The 6,453-nt window shown below is 55.2% G+C and overlaps 1 long non-coding RNA gene across 1 annotated transcript; it reads left to right on the forward strand.

The window, feature by feature from the left end:
- Window positions 1-5,401: 5,401 nt before the first annotated feature.
- LOC139038169 (uncharacterized) lies at window positions 5,402-6,232 on the forward strand. Its single transcript, XR_011491097.1, has 2 exons — window positions 5,402-5,461; window positions 6,143-6,232. It is a non-coding gene; the product is annotated as an uncharacterized lncRNA (long non-coding RNA).
- Window positions 6,233-6,453: the final 221 nt, after the last annotated feature.

Here is a 6,453-nt window from a genome sequence, read left to right on the forward strand (position 1 = left end):
AGAAGCATCTCCTGCTGGAGGGTCAGGGAGTTCTTGGAGGAGGAGTGGACTCTTGAGGAAGTCTGGAAAGAGGCCCAGGAGGAGGGCAGTGAGTGGGGAGGTGAGGACACCATCCACTCAGGCCCAGTGGGTGGAGGTGGGGTCCATGCAAGCTGGCCCCCGCCCTCCCTGTACTCCTCTCGCGGGCACATGAGTGTGGGGCGTCCGGTCCCCAGCAAGGCCTGTTGCACAGGTGGTGGAACCATATTCCCTTCTCAGCCTGGAGGTGTGGGCGCAGCAGGTGTGCACTCGGCACGTGCTGCTCACAACCTGTACCTGCGCATGCCTGTACCTGTACCTGCGCACGCCTGTACCTGTGCACGCCTGTACCTGTACCTGCACACGCCTGTACCTGTGCATGCCTGTACCTGTACCTGCACACACCTGAACCTGTACACGCCTGTACCTGTACCTGCACACGCCTGTACCTGTACACGCCTGTACCTGTGCACGCCTATACCTGTACACGCCTATACCTGTACCTGTACACGCCCGTACCTGCACATGCCTGTACCTGTACCTGTACACGCCTGTACCTGTATACGCCTGTACCTGCACACACCTGTACCTGTACCTGCGCACGCCTGTACCTGTACCTGTACATGCCTGTACCTGGGCACGCCTGTACCTGTACCTGTACATGCCTGTACCTGTACTTATGCATGCCTGTACCTGTACCTGTGCATGTCTGTACCTGTACCTATACAAGCCTGTACCTGTGCACGCCTGTACCTGTGCATGCCTGTACCTGTACCTGCACATGCCTGTACCTGTACTTATGCACGCCTGTACCTGTACCTGTACCTGTACACGCCTGTACCTGTGCACGCCTGTACCTGTACCTGCACACGCCTGTACCTGTGCATGCCGGTACCTGTACCTGCACACGCCTGTACCTGTACCTGTACACGCCTGTACCTGCGCACGCCTGTACCTGTACACGCCTGTACCTGCACACGCCTGTACCTGTACCTGCACACGCCTGTACCTGTACCTGTGCATGCCTGTACCTGTACTTATGCACGCCTGTACCTGTACCTGTGCACGCCTGTACCTGTACCTGCACACGCCTGTACCTGTACTTATGCACGCCTGTACCTGTACCTGTACCTGTACACGCCTGTACCTGTACCTGTGCACGCCTGTACCTGCACACACCTGTACCTGTACCTGTACATGCCTGTACCTGTGCATGCCTGTACCTGTACCTGCACACGCCTGTACCTGTGCATGCCTGTACCTGTACTTATGCACGCCTGTACCTGTACCTGTGCACGCCTGTACCTGTACCTGCACACGCCTGTACCTGTACTTATGCACGCCTGTACCTGTACCTGTACCTGTACACGCCTGTACCTGTACCTGTGCACGCCTGTACCTGCACACACCTGTACCTGTACCTGTACATGCCTGTACCTGTGCATGCCTGTACCTGTACCTGCACACGCCTGTACCTGTGCATGCCTGTACCTGTACCTGCACACGCCTGTACCTGTGCATGCCTGTACCTGTACCTGTACACGCCTGTACCTGTGCATGAGTGTACCTGTGCATGCCTGTACCTGTACCTGTACACGCCTGTACCTGTGCACTCCTGTACCTGTACCTGTACACGCCTGTACCTGTACCTGTGCACGCCTGTACCTGCACACACCTGTACCTGTACCTGTACACGCCTGTACCTGTGCACGCCTGTACCTGCACCTGCACACGCCTGTACCTGTGCACGCCTGTACCTGCACCTGCACATGCCTGTACCTGTACTTGTACACGCCTGTACCTGTACCTGTGCATGCCTGTACCTGCGCAGGCCTGTACCTGTACCTGTGCATGCCTGTACCTGTACCTGCGCAGGCCTGTACCTGTACCTGCACACGCCTGTACCTGTGTGTACCTGTACCTGCGCACACCTGTACCTGCGCACGCCACCCTCTTCACTCCCCTCTCCAGTGCACTGGCGCCCGTGGCATCCCTGGGGTTCACTTGGTACAAGAGGCTCTTGCTTCAGCAAACAGGGCGTCCTGCTGAGTGGAAGCACTTGGTCTCAGAACATCTCCAGAGTTGGCTCCTTGACATCGGGGTGTTGGTCACAGCGGGATCCAGGTTCCCATTCTCAGCACTTAAATTGCTAAGCTGGGAACTTGACCTGGAGCAGAGGGCTTCTATGAGCCTCTTGATCGTCAAGACTCATTAGAGGGGTGTGGCTCCTGAGACAAGAGGTGGAAAGTGACTCCTGTGTTTGAGAAGGACTTCTGAGTCAGGGCTTTGAGCGTGTGACCGGGCGAGAAGCCCGGGTTGCCGGAAAGTGCGTTTAGTCAGAGTTGAAGCTGCACATATTCCATGTCGTCTTGTGATTTGAGAGTGGCCTCCATCTAGAGCACGTGCTGCAAACCCAGTCCTGCTGTCGTCGTCCTCGGGCTGCGCAGGAAGCTTCCCCAGCAGCCGGCCGCGCCCGTCTGCTCGGCCAGGGCAGACCCTCCCGACACGGGCAGGGTTGCCTTCTGGCGTCGGTCTCAGCAAGTCACCTCCTCCCACCCATGTTCAGAGTTAACGGATTATCCCGGAAGCCCTCTCGTAACCAGCGGTGACTCCACTGTGGGGACAAGCTGGCACAAGTCCCCAGTCTTTTTCAGTCACAGACGTTACATTCTCTGCCGTGAAGAGACAGCAGCGTGGGGTCTGCCCTGACCTGGGGAGGACCCCCCTCGCCTCCCTGTCCTTCCTCGTCTGTGAAGTAGGGATGAGGTTGAACCCTTCTGCGGGGTTCTGTGAGTCCCGAGTGAGGGCAGCTGGAAGGGTCTGGAAGGGCGCCTGGCGCAGCAGGGCTTCTGAAGCCCCCAAGGTCCCGTCAGGCTGGTCTGCCAGCCCCGGCGCTCCTGTCATGTAGCAGCGGGCGCTCGGGTGGGCAGGAACAGTCCCTGCATTCTCGGCAGGTTTGTCCTGATCAGGCAGGGAAGACACAGCATCCAGCGCTTTGTGAAGCTTAGGGAGTCGGCCCCTGTTCTCTGAGAGTCGGGTCCTAGACGGCAGAAGGGGTTTTGTGGGAAGTCAGATGTGACTTTTGCTACTGACTTCACTGCTGGGGGAAGCGGCACTGACGCCATGTGTTTAGGAGAGAGTCTCTGTTCCCACAGGAGACTCAGCGCGGGGCTTCCCCGTGGGCATCTCCCACCTTCTCTCTGAGCAAACGACTCCGCCACGTTTGCACGGGGTCCCGCGGGTCCTGCTCTGCCCAGGTGCCGTCCAGGCTCTGTTTTCAGTTTGGGTTTGTCATCGTGCAACACACACGCATTTCTCTGGACACCCATCCCCAGCACGTGAGCACAGGGACGGGACTTAGACGTGTGACTCTCCTCGCCGATCTGGGCCTCGGAAACGAGGCTGCCAGCCTGGCCTCCTGCCGCCCGAGAGTTGGGGTGCAGGCCTCTGCCACGAGGGGAGCCTCGGACAAGCGGAGGGGGTCCATGAGAGGCTGTGTCTCAGGGCTCTTTCTGCAAGTAGCGTCTTCATGTGGAAACTTGGCAAAGGCTGCCCTCCAGGGAAATGGGTGGTGAATGGTGCTGTTAGGGTCGGCAGAAGCCGGAGCCACCCCCACACCTAAACCTGAAGCCCAGTCTTTCTCACGCATCGCGCCGAGCGTGTGGATGTTTTTTTTCGTAAGGTGGAAGATCATGGCCTGTGTTTGGCTTGGGAGCTGCCCAGTGCTCGTTACCACGGTCCATGTCCACACTGTAGCCTCTCGGAAATCAGCTGGGTTGATGTTCTGCCATCTTTTTATAAAGTTATTCATATTATTATTACTTTGGGGGGCTCCAAAATCACTGCAGATAGTGACTGCAGCCATGAAATTAAAACACGCTTGCTCCTTGGAAGAAAAGTTATGACCAACCTGAAGTGAAGTGAAGTTGCTCAGTCGTGTCCGACTCTTTGTGTTCTCATGGACTGTAGCCTACCAGGCTCCTCCATCCATGGAATTTTCCAGGCAAGAGTACTGGAGTGGGTTGCCATTTCCTTCTCCAGAGGATCTTCCCAACCCGGGAATCGAACCCAGGTCTCCAGCATTGCAGGCAGATGCTTTACTGTCTGAGCTACCAGGGAAGCAGTTAGCATATTAAAAAGCAGAGACATTACTTTGCCAATAAAGGTCCGTCTAATCAAGGCTATGGTTTTTCCAGTAGTCATGTATGGATGTGAGAGCTGGACTATAAAGAAAGCTGAGCACTGAAGAATTGATGCGTTTGAACTGTGGTGTTGGAGAAGACTGTTGAGAGTCCTTTGGCCTGCAAGGAGATCCAACCAGTCCATCCTAAAGGAGATCAGTCCTGGGTGTTCATTGGAAGGACTGATGCTGAAGCTGAAACTCCAATACTTTGGTCACCTGATGTGAAGAACTGACTCAGTGGAAAAGACCCTGATGCTGGGAGGGATTGGGGGCAGGAGGAGAAGGGGGCGACAGAGGATGAGATGGCTGGATGGCATCACCGACTCGATGGACATGAGTTTGAGCAAGCTCTGAGAGTTGGTGATGGACAGGGAGGCCTGGCGTGCTGCAGTGCATGGGTTTGCAGAGTCAGACATGACTGAGCGCCTGCACTGAACCGATGACCAGCTTCAACCGCGCTGGTTCCCTCTCTGAACGGGGCGTGGGCCTTTACCCTCAGCTGCTGGCTCACGCGCTGGGCTGACGGGCGCGGCGGCGGGGGCTCGGGCCTGCCTGGATCCTGGCTCCGGCCCTGCTCGCTGGGGCTGGGTGTGGGGAGGGCCGCCCTGCCGCTCGCCTGCTCTGTGATGACTGCAGGGAGGCTCACGGAGGAGGAAATCACTAAGTGAATGGTCCTGCCCTGAGGAAGTGACCCCGGGGGCGGGCGCGGGCGCGGGGTGTCCAGAGCCACCGCCACGTCCGAAATCACGTGACCCTGAAGCCAACGAGGTGGGCAGTAAGGTCCTCTGTCTTTTTCCTTTTTAAAAGGAAATCTGGGCTTCAGCTGCTGTGCTGCCTCAGCCGCCTTGTTCTCTGCGGCGCCGGGCCCGTTGTGCGGGTGGGAGCAGGCGTGGGCGCCACCGGCCGTCCCGCCGAGGCTCGAGGTGAGACGGGAGGCCTGCTTGTGTTCGGGCCTGTGAGGACCCTTGGGGGCCTGGATACGCGGCGCCGCGACCGGGGACCCGAAGAGCCGGGCGTGGCCGGGGCCGAGGGGTCCAGCTGGGTTTCGAAAGCTCAGGCCCAGGCTGGCGCTCCGGCCGTGTGGTGTGAGGCCGGGACGGGGGCCATCTGAGTTAGGGAGCCAGGCCCAGGCCGCACCACCGGGGTCGGCCTCTTTTGACCGCTGAGAAAGCTAACTTTTTCTTCTGGCTTTGCTTCTAGGGCTTTCTTAAGCCTATTGCTGGCTACCTGTGAAGCTGGGAAGTGGCCTGGAGTGACTGGGTAAAGGTCTGGAATAGGATCGGGCCTAGTCAATATCCCTCGTGGTGGCGAAGAGCTGATAGTGGGCCGAGAGAGAATATTTAGCATTAGAGGTTCAGTATTTGAAAATTAAAATCACAGAGTGAAGAATGGAGTATGGAGAATGTGCTAGGACGTGCAGTGGCTGAAAAACTTAAGCCCTAACATTTAATTACATCTCTTCATGGATGAGGAGTAAGTAATCTGGTTTGTAAATTCAGAAAGACTGGCAGGAAAGCACCCAAAAGCTCCCTGTGGGCAAGTCATTTTATAATGGAGGAAACTTGAGGCCCAGAGCTCTGAAATGATTGGCTCAAGGTCATGGGATTAATTTTATGGTCACGTTGGAGTTTTAGTTGAGGCAGTTTTGATGTAGTGGTTAAGGCTAAAGCCCTGATTCAAGTCGTTAATCTGTCATTTGTTGCTGTATGAACTTAGGCAATTTTCTTCTCTGTACCCCAGTTCTCTCCAAATAATGGATATAAAATCTGGTGCTGGTGGTGTTAGAACTAAACTGTGTATAAAAAAGGACAGGAGACACTTTTACTACTTGATAAATGATTTAAATAAATTAAGGCCTGAATGATGTTGGTCCACTACACCAACATCCTCCTTTTTGAGTTGTTTAAGTCCTGGGACCTGAAGTCACCTTTATGGATATAGGAGGAAGAAACTGGACTTTGTGGATTAACTGCTGGGTATGACACAATTGAATGCTGGCTGGAGGAAGTTAAACTGAGCTGAATATTAAAAGCTTGGGAGGACAAAGGTGAGCCACAGTTAGGTTTCTTTACCTCTGAGTTAGGAAATGGAACATTTTGCTACATTTTGCCTAATTTTTTAATAAGAATTAGTGGGTGGGAGGATTTGTTTTGTTTCGAGTTTTTTTTTTTTTTTTAAGGGAGGAACTGTATTGATTTTTAAAATCATTCTGTGTGTCAGTCTTTTAACAGCGATGTTTAAGTGCCATGAAT

The sequence above is a fragment of the Odocoileus virginianus genome, chromosome 14 (genome assembly GCF_023699985.2).
Source record: "Odocoileus virginianus isolate 20LAN1187 ecotype Illinois chromosome 14, Ovbor_1.2, whole genome shotgun sequence".
In the NCBI taxonomy this organism is placed as follows: Eukaryota; Metazoa; Chordata; class Mammalia; order Artiodactyla; family Cervidae; genus Odocoileus; species Odocoileus virginianus.